At 41.2% G+C, this 19144-nt stretch overlaps 1 long non-coding RNA gene across 1 annotated transcript in view; it reads left to right on the top strand.

The window, feature by feature from the left end:
* The window catches only part of LOC128248689 (uncharacterized), a 31844-nt gene extending 12989 nt beyond the window's left edge, over positions 1–18855 (top strand). The window contains exons 2-3 of the long non-coding RNA XR_008264845.2: positions 13352–13562; positions 16867–18855. This is a non-coding gene — a long non-coding RNA (uncharacterized LOC128248689). The remainder of the gene's footprint in view (positions 1–13351; positions 13563–16866) is intronic.
* Positions 18856–19144: the final 289 nt, after the last annotated feature.

Below are 19144 nucleotides of genomic sequence, written 5' to 3'. Positions count from 1 at the left end.
TAGTTCTCAGTTAGATTCAGTGTGACACAGAATTGTTTCATCAATTATTACGAAAATCATTTTTCAATTTTACACTCAATCCTCCTCTTCATTGCTCCCCAAGCAATTTACCTGCCGCCTGCAGACAAATCCGCATCGACAGGTCGGGGCCTATGAAGAGAGAGGTGTGTTATACCTAAGCACCTGATCTGTTTGGATTGGGAAAGCCCAGAGGATTTAGTAAGTCTCCGAGTCTGCCACTCTCTGCAATTTGTGCTCATACCATGTCTTGCATCTCTCTAACCCTCACTTGTCGCGCACTTTCGCTACCTGATCCTGTCGCCACAAGTGGTAGTGGCTTTGGGCAAGTCTAGGGCATTTGTTCGCGATATAGGCAATGGTTTCGTCCACTCTATTACAGATGCGGCTCAGTGGAAACACTTGCTCATTCTTAAGGTTGATCCAATTCGTAGCCAAAGCTTGGTCTTGCGCTGCCAGTATAGTGGTTTCAGTTTCTTTTGTCATTATTATTATTATTATTATTATTATTATTATTATTATTATTATTATTATTATTACTTCGGATCCTTAGTACAAATATAACTCTGACTTTCCGGTAGTCCGGAGTCTTTTGCAATCCTCATTAATTTATACTAACATACAGGTACCTATATTTCATTTAGTTACAATGTGTAACAAGATTTTTATTTTTATTGTCCTTGGTCAATAAGTGTCATTTCCTATTTGCCTCTATCTGGAAATCAAAGAAAAGGACAGCAATTCCCTTCAAACTTTGCTTTTGTGACCTGGACATCAATATTTTGAAACTGACCTATTTTCCATTACATTTCAGACAGACCCAGCGCTGAGTTGCTGAAGCAGAAATATTGTTGTAGTAAATATTCTGCTCAATTCCTTAACCACTTGACAATGTCCCTTAGTGGCTGACGATATGTGTATCGCTGACCATGAGCAGAAGTAGTGGGAGAGCATCATAGCCATGGGTTGATAGGGATTATTTGGGTTTTGAATAGATATGACAAAAGCAAAGTTTGGAGGAAATATTTACCATTTTTCATACTTTCTAGGGGTCAGCAAATAGGAAATAACAGTTGCTGCCCCAGGACAAAAATCTTGTTAGACAGTGTTAAGTAAATTTAACATTTCTTCAATTTAGAATGTGTGAACCAAGGTGACCACCACCACACCTGGTTCGGAAAATTCAGTAACCTGGAAAGGCTTTGAAAAATTTAAGGTTTATAAAAAACGAAGATCAATGTACTGTCTTCGTGAACATCCTTGGGTCCGCGGACCCCAAGATGGGCAGTTGCTGTCTTAGACAATCGTCTTAGTCTGTCTCACTATTTGACCCTTCTATTTTCAGATAGTATATGGAGGTTTGCACTGTACTTAAACATTTCCACGTTAATTTCTTACTTAACATCTTCGATTTCTCGTAAAAAGAAAATACAATTACAAGCCCACCACAAAAAACAACAATAAAACAAAACAAAAAGCTTAACCAAACCAAAAGACAGTGGCACCACCAGAGTTTCTTGAATGGTTTATGAGTTGTAATTATGTTTATTGCGCCTTCATCCCCTTAGGAAAACAATAAAAAACCGATAGTCTATATATCTGTTTGTCACATCTGTTAGCGAAATGAAATAAAACAGACAATATTTTCTCTTTAACTCTATGAAGTAATGGTTGTCTTACTGCACTAATTGGATTTCACCACAAAATGCGACCGTACAAATGTTTGTAACATAGTTTATGGTGAGTATACTAGCTAGAAATAGTAGTTAAATAACTCTCAAATTATAAATTGCTGTCTTGGGATAAAAAAATACAATAGACTAATCAGATATTTCAATTTGTATTTGGTTTGCGAGATTCTTTTTGTAAACTCAGATGTTGAAACAAATTTTGTTGTATCATGGGTGGATCATCATGTCAATAATAAACATACGCACTGGTTACATTTTACTCTTTTTTATTATTCGTCAGTTGGTTAGCTGTTTAACCAATTAATGTTTGATTAATCCTTCGATTAACCAGTTAATCAGTTTGTCTAAGTCCTTTTGTCGGCATCTGTGTCCTCGTCAATGACATGTTCTCTATGCTCCAGGTCAGCTGGGCACAAGCAAATCATTCGTTAACAGAATGGTTTAATCAAAGAATCGATTAGTTAGTTGGTTAAATAGCTGAGCAATTGACGAACAATGAAGTAAAATTGAACCAGTGAGTGTGTTTATTTTTGGCATAATGACCTCCACATCCCGAAATATATCTCATTAGATAATTATTTACATTATTTACATTTGACGGATATTTGTCCTCATCTTTGTTGTTAACACAATGTTTCGGCTGATATACCCTCCAGCCTTCATCAGGTGTCTTGGGGAAATTTATTATTATTATTATTATTATGATTATTATTATATAAAGGATTGTCATGGCAGTCTTCTTTTAATTTTGACTCAATATCTTCAGGAGGAGTTACCTCAATCCTTTATATATTAACCAAAATGAAGTAGATTGACAAAATTATTTTTTGAACCTGTTGAAGACACACGAGATGTCGAAATATCGTTCACTAGATGACAATGGCACTCTTCTTTTAATTTTAACTCTATTATTATTATTCAGATCACTGCCTGGAATCGAACTCGGAATGTATGTATGTGTGTGTGTGTGTGTGTGTGTGTGAAGGCGCGTGGCTTAGTCGTTAGGGAATTCGGCTCATGATCGTAAGGTCGCGAGTTCAATTCTCAGCGACGCGTTGTGTCCTTGAGCAAGACACTTCATTTGACGTTGCTCCAGTCCACTCAGCTGGCGAAAATGAGTAGTACCTGTATTTCAAAGGGCCAACCTTGTCACACTCTGTGTCACGCTGAATCTCCCCGAGAGCTACGTTAAGGGTACACGTGTCTGTGGAGTCCTCAGCCACTTCCACATTAATTTCATGAGCAAGCTCTTGCTCTTCCATTGATCGTATCAGCTGGGACACTCGTCGTCGTAACCGACGGAATGCTCCTAAATATGTATGTGTGTGTGTGTATATGTATGTTTCTGTGAGTGTGTTCGTGTTTGTGTTTTATCCACCACCACCACCACCACCACCACCACCATCACCACCTCCACCACCGATTAACAGCCAGTGTTGGCGTGTTTGCGTCTCCGTAGAGCAAAACAGATCGAATGAATAAGTACCAGACTGTCAAAAAAAAAAAAAAAAGGAAAAAAGAAAAAGAAAAGAATAATAAAAATCGGCATCGATTTATTCGACTAAACTCTTGAAGGCGGCGCTCCAGCATGGCCGAGAGTCCAGTGATTGAAAACAAGTAAAAGATAATAACATACAAGCTGACAAAAACATGTCTCCTTTTGTAATGAAGGAATGCTGACGTTTAATGAGATGAAAATAATCGGTAGAGAGAGAAGCGCTCAGGCCATTTTTAGTTAGACCTGAATAGGGTCGATCGTGGCTTAGTGGTAAATATCTTCCCGCTTTCCTTAGCGGACCAGCAGACATTTTATCTTATTTCTTTGTAACTCCATTGTTTCTTAGAATCGATTACGCGACGCTGTTAAGTCTCCGTGGCTCCATTTACGCAAGTGAAAAGATTTACTGCTTAAACTATCACACCTGGAGAACCTGTCATCATTCACCGAATGTCTTTATGTATTTTGTATAAAATATTGATGCATTTGAGGCCAATGTAAAAATGAAAATTTTGTTCTATTTTTTATGCTGGATTCTATTGTTAGCTAACGTAAGAGAGATAAAGAAAACGGAATTTTTATATGCAACGTCACATATTCAATAGACAAGACGTGCCGGTTGAAATGAGGTCGCGGGTCGGCTTTGACCCTGCAAGTCATACTTTACCGACCACAGGTAAACGAGGGAATTTCGATGCGGTTACGCCACCTGGCTAGATTAATAGTTCTCCACGATAAGGATAGACCTGGTTAGACAAGAAGAAGAAGAAGAAGAAGCTGAAGGAGAAGAGGAGGAAGAAGAAAAGGAGGAGGAGGAAGAAGAAGAAGAAGAAGAAGAAGAAAAAGAAAAAGAATAAGAAGAAAAAGAAGTAGAAGAAGAAGAAGAAGAAGAAGAAGAAGAAGAAGAAGAAGAACAACAACAACAGCAACATCAACAACTCAAGAATTAGAAAATGGTATATGAGAGGGTCTCTATGCGGACAACCAACCTGCTAGAAATCGTAGTTAAGTTCTCTCAAATCTTGCAGAACAGCAGCAACAACAGCGACAATAACTACTACTACTACTACTACTACTACTACTACTACTACTACTACTACTACTACTACTTTGCGAATATTGTTTCGTTTATCAAAAAATTAAGACTACTAATTATTTGAGCTTTTGTTTGCAGTTGTGGCTTGCATTGTGGTAGGTTGGCTTAGATCGTTAAACCATTGAATAAAATTCCTTGCGGGGTGAGGGGGAATTTTTTCTCTCCCACCTCTTTAAGTTTTAAGTTCAACTCCCACCGAGATCAACATTTTCAGAGTCGATAAAAGTAAGTGTCACATACTGGAGTCAATAATATTCCTTTCTATTATAAGCACAATGCCTGAAATTTCGAGAGTGGGGGCCAGTACGCAACTGGTACTTAATTTATCGACCCCGAATGGATGAAAGATAAAGTCGACCTCGGTGGAATTTGAACTCAGAACGTAGCGGCAGACAAAAAAATACCGCTAAGCATTTCGCCCGGCGTGCTACTGGAATCAATAATATTGACAAACTCATTGGGCGGCGAGCTGGCAGAATCGTTAGCACACCAGGCGAAATGCCTAGCGGTACTTCGTCTGGGTTCAAATTCCGCTGTGGTCGACTTTGCCTTTCATCCTTTCGGGGTCGATAAATTAAATACCAGTTGCGTACTGGGATCGATCTAATCGACTGGCCTCCTTCCCCAAAATCTCGGGCCTTGTGCCTAGAGTAGAAAAGAATATTGATGAACTTAATCCCCGAAATAATTAAACGCCGTATTCATTCATGGATAAGTCACACTACTTTTTACTTCATTTTAATTGAAAAAAAAAAAAAAAAAAAACTGGGAGGGGGTGGGGGTGCAACGTGTACCTGAATACTACTTATACATAAAGTACGACATATATATTTCGCTCTATTAACTATTTATTTCTGCTCATTAATTATTAATTTATATCATCATCATCATCATCATCATCATCGTCATCGTCGTCGTCGTCGTCGTCGTCGTCGTCGTCGTCGTCGTCGTCGTCGTCGTCGTCGTCGTCGTCGTCGTCGTCGTCGTCGTCGTCGTCGTCGTCGTCGTCGTCGTCGTCGTCGTCGTCGTCGTCGTCGTCGTCGTCGTCGTCGTCGTCGTCGTCGTCGTCGTCGTCGTCGTCGTCGTCGTCGTCGTCGTCGTCGTCGTCGTCGTCGTCGTCGTCGTCGTCGTCGTCGTCGTCGTCGTCGTCGTCGTCGTCGTCGTCGTCGTCGTCGTCGTCGTCGTCGTCGTCGTCGTCGTCGTCGTCGTCGTCGTCGTCGTCGTCGTCGTCGTCGTCGTCGTCGTCGTCGTCGTCGTCGTCGTCGTCGTCGTCGTCGTCGTCGTCGTCGTCGTCGTCGTCGTCGTCGTCGTCGTCGTCGTCGTCGTCGTCGTCGTCGTCGTCGTCGTCGTCGTCGTCGTCGTCGTCGTCGTCGTCGTCGTCGTCGTCGTCGTCGTCGTCGTCGTCGTCGTCGTCGTCGTCGTCGTCGTCGTCGTCGTCGTCGTCGTCGTCGTCGTCGTCGTCGTCGTCGTCGTCGTCGTCGTCGTCGTCGTCGTCGTCGTCGTCGTCGTCGTCGTCGTCGTCGTCGTCGTCGTCGTCGTCGTCGTCGTCGTCGTCGTCGTCGTCGTCGTCGTCGTCGTCGTCGTCGTCGTCGTCGTCGTCGTCGTCGTCGTCGTCGTCGTCGTCGTCGTCGTCGTCGTCGTCGTCGTCGTCGTCGTCGTCGTCGTCGTCGTCGTCGTCGTCGTCGTCGTCGTCGTACCGGTCTATCGGAAACAGCCAGTTGACCTTTCATACAACCTTGACACAGTTTTCTAAGCCCTCTAAGTCTGATCTTCATTTATCGCTAACCCACCCGCCAAACCCCCTTCTATCCCCCACACCCCGCCCCAACCAGGGTAATGGACACCTTCAATGTCTTTTGTCTTCATAAACTAGATTGTCATCTTGAAACGTTGATATTTTAGATATTCCCATCCGCCACCCCAGCACCCACACATCAAAGACAGGCATGGTTGTGTGGTTAAAAAGCTCGCTTTGAGGCCCACGTGATTTCGGGTTCAGTCCCATGGTCCGGCACTTTGGACACATTTCTCCTTCTCTAGCCTCGGACTGACCAATGCCTTGTGAGTGAATTTGGTAGACGGAGACTGTGTGTAAGACCGTCACGTATATACGATGATAAATACTAACTTGTTACTAGTTCAAACATTTTAAGGTCATATAGTTAGTTTAAAGGGAAATAAGTGCGGTACGTAAGCTATCGGTCTCTTTCGCCGAAGCGCTAAGTTACATAAACAGACCAACACTGATTGTCAATCGATAGTGAGGTCAAACACATGCACACACACACACACACACACACGGGCTTCTACAGTTTCCATCTATCGAATACATTCACGAGGCTTCGGTTAGCCTGGGCTTCCATTCAGTTTCCGTCTACTAAATCCACTCACGAGGTTTGGGTTGGCCCGGAGCTAGAGCAAGAGATACTCGCCCATGGTACCGCGCAGTGGGATCGAACCCGGAACCATGTGATTGGGAAGTAAACTTCTTACCACCACACAGCCATTCTCCACCGTGTCCTCTACGTTTCAAGACCGTCGACTGTCTATGTCATTTGAAAGATTTTTGGCTGCTATTGCTAGCAGATCGAGTGGCAGCAGAGTAACTTTGGCAAAGTGTCTTTGACGAAAGTGTTTGTGGGAAATAGAAATTCAAATTAATCAGAAAAAGAGCCAATCTCACCTGTGGCTGTTATTCAAGTTGTCTATTATCTTCGGCTGAAAATAATCTTCTTTCACCTTAAATCAGCGTCACACATTTGTTTTACTAATTAATATTTATCAATTAACTTCCACTAACGTTCGTGTGTTATCTCGCCAAATAAATAAATAAATAAATAAATAAATAAAATAAGATAAATATAAAGTAAAAAAGAAAAGAAAGAAAGAAAATTTATTCCTTGCCATTGTTGTATTACGAAATACAGCAGCGTGCTGGCAGAATCGTTAGCACACCGGACAGAATGTTTAGTGTTATTACGTTTTGAGTTCAAATATCGCCGAGGTCGACTTTGCGTTTCATTCCTTTCGGTGTCGATAAAGTAAGTATCAGTCAAATACTGGGGGTTGATGTAATCGACTAACCATTTCCCGCCAAATTTCAGGGCTTGTACCTGTGAAAAATTGATAATAAAAGTTTTGGCTGTATAGTAAGAGTTTGCTTCCCGACCACATGGTTCCAGGTTCAGTCCCACTGCGTGGCACCTTGGGTAAATATCTTCTACTGTAGCCTTGGACTGATTGAAGACTTGTTAGTGGATTTGGTAGAGGGAAACTGAAAGAAGCCTGCCATATATATGTATATGTGTGTGTGTGTGTGTGTGTGTGTGCGTATGCTTGTCCCCCACCACCCCCGACAACTGGTGTTTGTGCGTTTACGTCCGCGTAATATAGTGGTTCGGCAAAAGAAACCAATAAAACAAGTAACAGGCTTTAAGAAAAAATGAAAAAGCAAAAACAGTTACTGTGATTGATTCGTTTGACTAAAATCCCTCAAGACGGTGCCCCAGTATGGCCGCAGTCTAACGATTGAAACAAGTAAAAGATAGAAAACAATTCAAATACTATCAAACTGTTTGCTATTGTTTTTATTTTGCTGATGAGAAACTGTAACAGCCAAGGTTAATCATCTGACTGGTGTTGCTGTTTGTTCCTTCTTGAGCCCTGCCTGGTTCATAAGGGCCTGTTTCCCAGGTTCGTTGGCGTATAGGTTCCCCACCTGGACGGGACGCCAGTCCGTTGCAGGCGAGCTGCTAGATGCAGGAAGAAAGAGTGAAAGTTGCGGCAAAAGAGTCAGCAGAGGTTCGCCATTACCTTCTGCCAGAGCCGCGTGGAGCTTAGGTGTTTCGCTCATAAACGCACACATCACCCGGTCTGAGATTCGAACCCGCAATCCCTCGACTGCGAGTCCACTGCTCTAACCACTGGGCCATCTACCTCCACGTCTGACTCTGGTAGCAACCTGAAATTGTCTAACACGGATATGGACGCTTCTGACCACTAGAGGTATGCTGGCAATGGCTTGCTGTGACGTGTGGCCTAGTGATTACGGTGTTGCATTCACGATCGCGAGAACGTGGTTTCCATTCCCAGAGCGGACGTTGCGTTGTGTTCTTGAGCAAAAGTACTTAATATTCACGTTGCTGCAGTCTGCTTAGCTGTAAATCAATAACACTGCAATAGACCGGCGTCCCACTTCTTGGGAATGTTGTGGACATTGTTGCGATACCGATCACTTATATTCCATGGAAATCGGGTAACCGAACCTATGAATCTTAAGACACAAGACAGTAATGTTCAGAGGTTGCAGGTGCTGCTGGTGCTGCTGGTGCTGCTGCTGCTGCTGATGATGATGATGACAATTCCGTGGTTGCTGCTGTTATTATTGCTGTGGTTTTAACCCCAGGTTAGCGCTGGGCTATGAGCGAAGGCGTTTTATGAATAACAATCTTTTGTTTCTTCTCAGATTATGTACTTGAACTGCATTATCCATCGTTAATTTGAGGCAGATTTAGCTACTAATTCTAGCGGCTGGATCGATTAAATATAAGCTTTCTTATTGCCTCGGTTCCTCTCATTATATTGTTAAAACCGTTGGAGAAAATCATGAACGTGGCAAATTCTCCGTCCCAAATGGGGTCACCTGTTTCCACTGTTGAAATTTTCACTGGTGCCACTATAGTGCGATGATGACTCAGACGTGTTTGTTATCTGTTTACTTATTTTTGTTAAATGAATTCAAAATTTACCCTGTTCCTTGCGGTAATGCCTCAATTATTAAGCATGGCAACTGAATCAGAATCACGTGGGAGACAGAGGAGTCAACGTGTCACCTTTCAGCCGTGATTCTACATCACAAGGCTTTAACTGAGGCTTTAACTGAAATTCTTTCGATAAGCACGAGAGCGCGCACCTATCTCTACGTGTATGTATATATATATGTACGTACGTATGTATGTATGTATGTATGCATGTATGTATGTATGTACCTGTATATATGCGTACATATATGATTATGTGTGTGTGTGTGTGTGTGTGTGTGTAGATGACGCATGTATGCGGAATGTTAAGAGGGTTTGAAGAGTCATATCTTCTACTTAGGTTTATAATTAGAAATAACATGAGCAGATCATTAATGTACAGAAGGATGAGTGTGGGAGACATAAAGTGATCGTGGGTCTTCCAGAGTCGACAGAATGTCGCCACGAGATAACCTTGTCTGTGTACAATGCAACGGGATTGTTTTATAAGAGAGAGAGAGAGAGAGAGAGAGAGAGAGAGAGAGAGAGAGAGAGAGAGAGAGCTCATGTCAGACACGGTGGAAGATTTTGCCGAAAGCAGTGGTGAGAATATTGCATTCACCGATGTTCTTAAGAGTTTTAAAAGACCTCTGATATATGGGCATGAAACGTTTGGGGAGAGCCGTTTGGCGCTGCCTGTTTGGCGCTGCCTGTTTGGCGCTGCCTGTTTGGCGCTGCCTGTTTGGCGCTGCCTGTTTGGCGCTGCCTGTTTGGCGCTGCCTGTTTGGCGCTGCCTGTTTGGCGCTGCCTGTTTGGCGCTGCCTGTTTGGCGTCGCTGGTTCGTCGCTGATTTATTTCACATCGGAAGACAATAAGTTAGCAGAAATGTTAGCATGCTGAACAAAATGCATTTCGTCCGTCTTTACATCCAAATTCTGCCGATGTCGACTCTTCACCTTTTATCCTTTCGGGTCAATAAAATAAACACCAGTCAAGTACCGGTGTCAATGTAATCGTCTCGCTCCCTCCCCTCAAATTTCAGAAAGCACTTGCTTGAAACATGTAAAAGCGAAGCAAATGTCTTGACTCTACAGTCATGCAGGCAGGCACCCGTGAATCTATATAAGGTCATATGTGAGATCATACGTATCCTGTTATAATCAGATGATACATCAACAATGGTATATCAACTTAAAAAAGGATAACTTAAGGACTAGATATTAAAGGATCACTGATAAGCTTGTCATTTTTAATGAAATTTATAGCTATTCAAGTCTAGCAAATCCGCTCTTTTTTTCATTTCAGGAATAGGGTAATAGGTATAGATGTTTGTAAATGTATTTACATGTTCACACACACATGCACACGCACCCCCACACACTCACACACAAGCATATATGTATCTACGTACCCACATGTATACATACGTATGCATACTCATATTTGAGTGGCAGTTTTTATCAATTATGAAACACACGCTTGTATTAATTATTCACCAACACTACAGCTACTACCCACACCAACATCACCATCACGACCACCATCAGCACAAACTAGAACTTCATCATCATCATCATCATCATCATCATCATCACCACCACCTACACAACTATGACCAATAAAGATCACCACCACCACCACCACTACCACCACCACCACCATCATCATCATTAGTAGCTCAATTACTACCACCAAAACCATCATCACCAACACCGTTGCCTCTACATTCCCCACCATCACCACCATGATCATCATCGTTCCCACAGCCCTTGACTCCACCATCACCGGAGCTGTTACTACCACCGGCACCAGCACCAGCAACACCATCACCACCATTACCACTACCACTACCGCCACCATCACAATTACCACCAGTACCAGCACCAGAAATACAACCACCACCACCAAAGCTGCCAAAACCATCACCACCACCACCACCACCACCACCACTACCACCACCACCACCAATTTTACCGCCACCATCACAGTTACCACCTGCACCACCACCACCGCCGCCGTCGCCACCACCAACCATTATCCTAACCATCAACCAATACCTTCTTCAAAAGCTTAGTTTTCACGATTAAGAATAAGATATTAACAGGAAAGAATGATAAAAGACGACGAAGATGAAAACGATAGGGATTTTGACGTTTGAAAGACATTGTATATCATTCGTTGCCTCTCACATTTCACTTTCAGTGGTCGTCTGTAAACTGTTGTTCAAGGTTCCTGACGAGAGAAGTGTTTCTATGAATGTAGGTTCAATCCTCGGCGTAAGCTATGACGTTTCGTGTATTCTTTTATTCTTTTACTTGTTTCAGTCATTTGACTGCGGCCATGCTGGAGCATTGTGTGGAGTCTGAACTTCCCAACGTAACATCAAAACAACCAGGTCTATCTTTACGGAGTCAGAGCTTATTTTCACTACAGCTGTTTCAGACGTAGTTTTTTTTTTTATTGATGAACAAATCAATTATATCTGTTTTCTTCAGGTGAATTCAGAGCAAAATTCAACATTTAGATTTTTTCACAGAAATATTATGTAATGCATATTGACTCTGTTTTCTCGGGTCCAGCTGGAACCGAGATGATAGGATCAATATGTTTGGCAAAGAACAGCTCGGCAAAGAAGACAGATAAAATAAATACTAGACTTTTAAAATTGAGCACTCGTGTCGATTTGTTCTACTAAGCCTGCTGTGGGAAAACTGCGACCCGCGAGACCTTCTGAAAGCATACCACGTTTCACAAGGAAAAACCCATTTATTAAAATTCTTTGTGGTGTGGCCACACGAGAGGTGATGCGTCATTTCTCATGCGGCCCGCTTCTCGAAAAAGGTTTCCCATGTCTAGACTAAACTACCTCAAGGCAATGCTCCATCATGGCCGCACTCACTCCAGTGACTGAAACCAGTGAAAGATAAAATAAGTCAATACGACGAAGGTTGACCGAGGGCTAAATAACCACCCCGTTCACCACCACCTCCACCAATACCACCACCACCACCACCACCACCTTCCCGTCGCTACCAAAGTTCTGTTAGAAGGCAATGTAACCACCCCATTTGGTGTGGATGTTGGTGGAAGGAAATGGGGTGGTGGTGGTGGCAGATAGAGGGGTGTAGAAGGGTTATTTATTGCCATACAACTACAGTCCAAAATCACTGTTACTCTGCACGCCACCCCTATTACACCATCAGATATATATCGCACAAATAAATCCAGAATGACAGCTTTTCTGAAAGCCGTTTGAAATGTGCAGCCTCTATTTTTGTTTCATCCTCAACACAAGAAATCGTTCTCTGGTCAAACTGCGGGGAACGTTCATGTATTCTTAGCACCCTTCCTTCCTTCCTTCCTTCCTTCCTTCCTTCCTTCCTTCCTTCCTTCCTTCCTTCCTTTCATTCTTTCATTCATTCACGAAGCCAATCATCCATTCTTGTATCAGATATCAACTTCCACGTAGCCCCGCCAAATCACTTCGCTAAGTCTCAGACAGTTTGATGTTTCGCTTCCGAGCGATGGCTACTTCTTTACTCTCTCTCTCTGTGTGCCTCACTCCCTCTTCCACTCTTTCTCTCTCTTACTTATGATGCAAGCCGGGTGTTAAGTGTGGAACATTTCATTCCAAGCTACTCAACGCAGAACTAGTGATGGATGTATGGATAAGACATGAACTTCTCAGCACAAAATTCTCCGTTTTATAGACTCTAAACCAAATGTGTTCCAGATTCGAACCAACTTTATACAGGAACTGTCGTTATATTCTGCTATTCATTGTACAGAAAATATCACTTGGTGACGGATCGTTGTGATTAAAAATTGAAGCTTGTTCTTTGACAATATTTGAGACCAGCACCCGAGATTACCCAGAGCTTCAATGGATGTGATACAAAACTGTAAGATATTTCATCAGACGGTGTTGTATTTTATGGAAGGTTGTAAAAGAGAAAAGACTGTCACCGACGAAACTTAAACTGCGAACATTCAAAGGCGAGAGCTTCCAATTGGTATATAACGAAAGGCGAAAGCTTCCAAATGGTATATAACGAAAGTCGAAAGCTTCCAAATGGTATATAACGAGAATAGAAGGTGGAGCTTCCAACTGGTAGCACTTGCATCTTCAAGTTGTTTGCAAAACATCACACACACACACACACACTTAATTTATTGAGACGAGCAAATTTTTCTGTGTTGGGGAAAGTATTAACCGCTCTCCTGCAATAAAAATAACAAAAAACAAACAAAAGCAAAACCGAAAAATGGCTACTTTACATCACTGTTGTGTTTTTTTCTTTGTCTTCAGATGGATAAAAGAAGTTGGAACCGACGGGATTTGAACTCCGTAAAATCGACACAAGCAATACCACAATACCTTTTACGTCAAGGGACTTCATCGTCACAGCAATTCATAATGGTTTCTATGGCAATGACGAGTTTTTTCGAAGACGGAAAGATACACTTCTTTTTAGGAAGGACAGCGTATAACTGATGCCAACACTCTCTCAATATTACTGGTAATTATTATTATTATTATTATTATTATTATTATTATTATTATTATTATTATGTTTTTTTTCTTCAAATTTTCTTCCATTTCTTGCCGAGTGTTTTCCGTACACCTAGGACAGAGAAACTCATTGTATGCATTCCCAGTTGACATACTGTCCCCCTAGAAGATCCCGCTCTTGATTTTCATCACTCCTAATACTTGCTTCCCTGCTGTCAATTCCGTTCTCCGGCATTTCATGCTATTCCATTTGAGGCTTCTCATATTTTCTGCTACTCCATACATTTCTATTGTTCTTATTACTCCGGAGTGTGGTATCACATCGCATGCTTTGCGATAGTCAATCCATGCCATGCTCAGGTTTGTATGTCTTGCAGTTCCTGATAATTAGATTATTAATTAAGAGCTGATTCTTTCGTTTCCGGCTCCTCTTTCGGCACCCTTTCACTCTTTCTGTACAATGGGTAGCAGCCAACCTTTCTCTAAGTATCTATATAGTTCACCGGCCAAAGTACCTGACATTAGTTTCCACATTAGCGGAAGGGACGTTACTGGTCTAAAGTTGGATACAAGTATTATTATTACTACTACTACTACTACTACTACTACTACTATAGGCAGAATCATTTGCACGCTGGACGAAGTGCTTAGTGGTATTTCGCCTGTAGCTACGTTCCTAGTTCAAATTACGCCGCAGTCGACTTTCATCCTTTCGGGGTCGATAAGATAAAATAAGTGCCAGATGTACATTGGGGTCCATGTAATCGACATAACCCTTTTCCCCAAATTGCTGCCCTTGTGGCAAAATTTGAATCCATTATTATTATTATTATCATTATTATTGTTGTTGTTGTTGTTGTTGTTGTTGTTGTTGCTGTCGAAGGCAGCGAGTTGGCAGAGTCGTTAGCACGCCGGGCGAAATGCTTAGCGGTATTTCGTCTGCCGCTACGTTGTGAGTTCAAATTCCGCAGATGTCTACTTTTCTTTTTATTCTTTCGATGTCGATTAAACAAGTACCAGATGTAATTGACTCGCCCCCTACCCCCAAATGTCAGGCCTTATGCCTATAATGGAAAGGATTAATATTATTTTACATCAAACCTTCATTATTGAAAATAAACTTGAAGGTTAAACCTTGCACCGTTATTTGGAAACTCAGTGTATTTTATTACCAACTCACCGATCGAAACTAGAATTGTAAATTTTTTCAATGTCAGGTAAGTTTCGTTTAAATATGTAATTCGTCTGAAGCAGTGTTTAGTTCAGATATGACTCATAGGAGTTACGGTATAAATTTAGTGGGGAAAACACTTGCAAGCAAGGGAGATAACTTAAACACTGTAGGAAGCTATTTAGTTATCTCCCTTGAATTATATTTCGCATAGCGAATCCTGATGACGAAGGCTATGTTTTTTTGTGTTTTGGACTCATTAAATTAAGCAGGATGCTGATATGTGCGTGCGTGTGTGTGTGTCTGTGCGTGTGTGTGTGTCTGTGCGTGTGTGTGCGTGTGTGTGCGTGTGTGTGTGTGTGTGTGTGTGCGCGCGGGGAGGGGGGGGGGCAAAAGTCATTTGTATACATACATACAAACTTACACATACACACATACACACACACACTCACACACACGCACATTAACACACACACACACATATATATATATATATATATATGCAGCATGAGATTTTGTCAGTGAACAGGTCGCGGTTTGAAATCGATGAAAATATTTTGATGCAAATGAAATTTAAATGTTGAAGTGAAACTAACGGTTTTTGTGTGTTCTTGAATGGCCTACAAACATCTTCCACGCTGCAATTGTTCTTCTTTCAGCACATATACATATGTATGTATGTATGTATGTATGTATGTATGTATGTATGCATGTATGTATGTATGCATGTATGTATGTATGCATGTATGTATGCATGTATGTATGTATGTATGCATGTATGTATGTATGCATGTGTGTATGTATGTATGTATGTATGTATGCATGCATGTATGTATGCATGCATGTATGTATGTATGTATGTATGTATGTATGTGTGTATGTATGTATGTATGTATGTATGTGTGTTCATATTTATGTATAAGTGTATGCATCCCTTTGTGTATTCCGTGTATGTATTTGCATGCATATACGTATGTATACATTTATTTTTTACACACACACACACACACACACACACACACACACACACACACACACACACATATATATATATATATATATATATATATATATATATATATGTACTTGTGTGTATGTATGCATGCGTATATATGTATATGCCTTTTTTCTATTATCCCCTTTCATGCTCTGTACCTTAGCAGTTCGACAAAGAATGATCGATAAAATAAGTTCTGTGAATGAGAACTGAAATAATCACTCGAGTCGATATCTTCGAACAAATCTATGAAGCCGATGCGTCAGTTGAAGGCTAAAGACTTGAAGCTAGAAAAAAAAAAAAAATCAAAGAAATTCATCTCCGAGTTTCATGTAGAGAATATTATAACGCATGCGTAAGGCGGTGAGTTGGCCGAATCATTATGACGTCGGACGAAATGCCCAGCGGTATTTCGCCTGTCGCTACGTTCTGAGTTCAAATTCCACTGAGGTCGACTTTGCCTTTCGATAAAATAAGAAGTCGACAAGATAAACTGGTGTTGTACCAACATTTGAAAGCATTAGAATGTCAGTTGTTGTTGTTGGCACTCCGTCGCTTACGACGTCGAGGGTTCCAGTTGATCCGATCAACGGAAACAGCCTGCTCGTGAAATTAACGTGCAAGTGGCTGAGCACTCCACAGACACGTGTACCCTTAACGTAGTTCTCGGGGATATTCAGCGTGACACGGAGTGTGACAAGGCTGACCCTTTGAATTACGGTCACAACAGAAACAGGAAGTAAGAGTGAGAGAAAGTTGTGGTGGAAGAGTACAGCAGGGTTCGCCACCATCCCCTGCCGGAGCCTCGTGTAGCTTTAGGTGTTTTCGCTCAATAAACACTCACAACGCCCGGTCTGGGAATCGAAACCGCGATCCTATGACCGCGAGACCGCTGCCCTAACCACTGGGCCATTGCGCCTCCACACAATGTCAGTATGCTGTGTAATATGCGTGCTGAAATTTCGAGTTCAACATTTTTGAACTGATTTGAAACGTTACTTTTCCATTATGTGTTCTATCTGATTTGATTGATGTACAAAATAAAATTGTTTCAATCTTTGGAACAAGGTCAACAATTTTGAAGGAGGGGAAAGTCGATCACTTCAACCCCAGTACGCAACTGGTACTTATTTTCTCTTATAGGTCTGAAAATTGGTTGAAGGGGGCCAGTCGATTCCATCAACCCCTGTGTTTCACTGGTACTTTATTTGTCAACCCCGAAAGGATGAAAGATAAAGTGGACCTCGGAAGAATTTGAACTCAAAACGTAGCGGTATATGAAATACCGCTAAACATTTCGGCCGGCGTGCTAACGATTCTGCCAATACACTGACTTAAAAAATTCTTAAATAATACTAACTGTTCTTTTTACTTTTTAAGGTTCTTAATTCAGTTTCAGTAGAACAGCAGCAGAATTGACGATTATAAAGTATAGAAGATGTGTACCAGGGTGGATGACTCATCAGATTTGATTGTGTTAATTGCTCACTAACACGAGCCCTTCGTAACAATGCGTTTTTCACACAAACCAACTGCTTTGTTCGTTCGGCTCGCGTTACTTCTGCAGTTATGGTCGTCAGATGCGGCACAAAAATCTCTTGCCAAATACACACGCGCACACACACGTAGGCACGCATGCACACACACAAACACTCGCTCACATACACGCACAAACACATCTACGCCTCCACACAAACTTACTCACAAACTTACACACACCTAGACAGGCACTTACAGACATACACTACGGGCTTCCACGTAGTTTCCGTCTTCCAAAGTCACTCATGAGGTATTAGTCAACCTGAGGCTATCGTAGAAGATATTTTCCCAAGGTTCGCTAAGTGGGACCGAACTCAAAATCACGTGGTTGAAAATGAGCTTCTTAACGACACAACCAAGCAAATAACATCAATTTCGTTTAAAAGCATTTTCTTTACGGAGCTTGAGTAAAAAAAAAGAAGAAAAATAGGGAAATGTTATCCAAACGAGGTATCCCTAACCACTTGACCGTGGGCCAGTCTCAGGCTGCATAGGCAAAATAAATTAAAAAATTTTATTTCTTTTCTATCGCAGTGTATACGGTGTTTTTGTGTTACACTGGGAAACATGGCTTTAGTTGTTTGGTGTTGGAGTAATTTCCTAGCAATTTTGGGTTCTGCTGATTTCAAGAATTGAAATCCATTGTCACCATTTCTAAGGATAGATTTGGCTTCATCAAATGCAGACCCATATCTGGAGCTCGACACAACTTTGAAAACATAGTTTTTCGATATCAGTTAAAGAGAATACAACCACAAAAATGAAAACAAAAGTTATGATTTAAGTATCTTTCCGTAAATAAAATGCATTAGCATTGAGCAACTTTCCCTATTTTCAATCTAACCAGTTTTAAATGTCATGATGATGACAGAAATGTCATCCATACAATTAAATATCATATTTCTGTGGTCCTTGACGTTATACATGCCTCATATTTATGGAATTTGTTTGCAGATATGCCACGCTGTGCTTGACTTAGTGTAACTATCATTGCAAACTAGGTGAAACATATTTTGTTGTACCTTTAACTATTTCTTATGAAAATTGGTATCTTGAATGCGCCCTTAATGTTTTGAAGCCACATGGGTCAAGGTCACTTTTTGTCAAAGGACTGTAGGAGGAACTTCATGGTATGTATGCTCTTTTTGTGGAAATTTTGCCATCACAAATCTCCATTTGCTTACTTTATAACTGTTGGCAATTCTGAAAATGCTTTTCCCAAGTGACAGCTGGCTCGAATACATGTTTTGTATTTCAGAAATAGGGCCAGTTGTGAGAGAAGAACATACAAAAATAGCTCTAATGTTTTTTGTTTGCGAAGAAAACTTACCTTATAAAAGCAGCTGACCAGCCCTATTACTTTCGGACAAACAATGCAACTGTGCTTATTCAGAGAGTAAACAGCAGAAAAAAATTACGTGATTGGCGGAAACTGGGTGTTGTTTTGAAATCAGCCAATTTTAGTCTAAACCAAGCGAAAAAGCAAACTCAACAGAAATTATATTAAAAATTGTTAACCCTGCCTTGTATATGTATCATAAATGTAATATATATGTGTATTATGTATGTAATAAATAAATTATATATTACGCACTTTATTGTGTTTTGTTATATGCGTAATAGAGAAACAGTTTTGCATGAAACCGCTCCGTGTTAAAAAAAAAATGACTGATTTGATTTAAAACAAGGGTCCCCAAACTTTTTAGACCATCGACCCCTTCATAGACTCCTTGACTCCTCATCGGCCCCTAGGCATGTACAAGAAAATAAATAAATAATAATTCAAATTACGATGAAAGTAAACAAAGTTTGCTTAAGAAGCGTTGAGATGTATTGAAAGATACAGATAAGGAAATAATTTTATTCCCAAACGCAGGATAAT

The sequence above is a fragment of the Octopus bimaculoides genome, chromosome 9 (assembly GCF_046866305.1).
Source record: "Octopus bimaculoides isolate indiv1 chromosome 9, ASM4686630v1, whole genome shotgun sequence".
NCBI lineage: Eukaryota > Metazoa > Mollusca > Cephalopoda > Octopoda > Octopodidae > Octopus > Octopus bimaculoides.
Note: the sequence above shows the minus strand (reverse complement) of the source record. Positions and strands in the feature narration are given on the sequence as shown.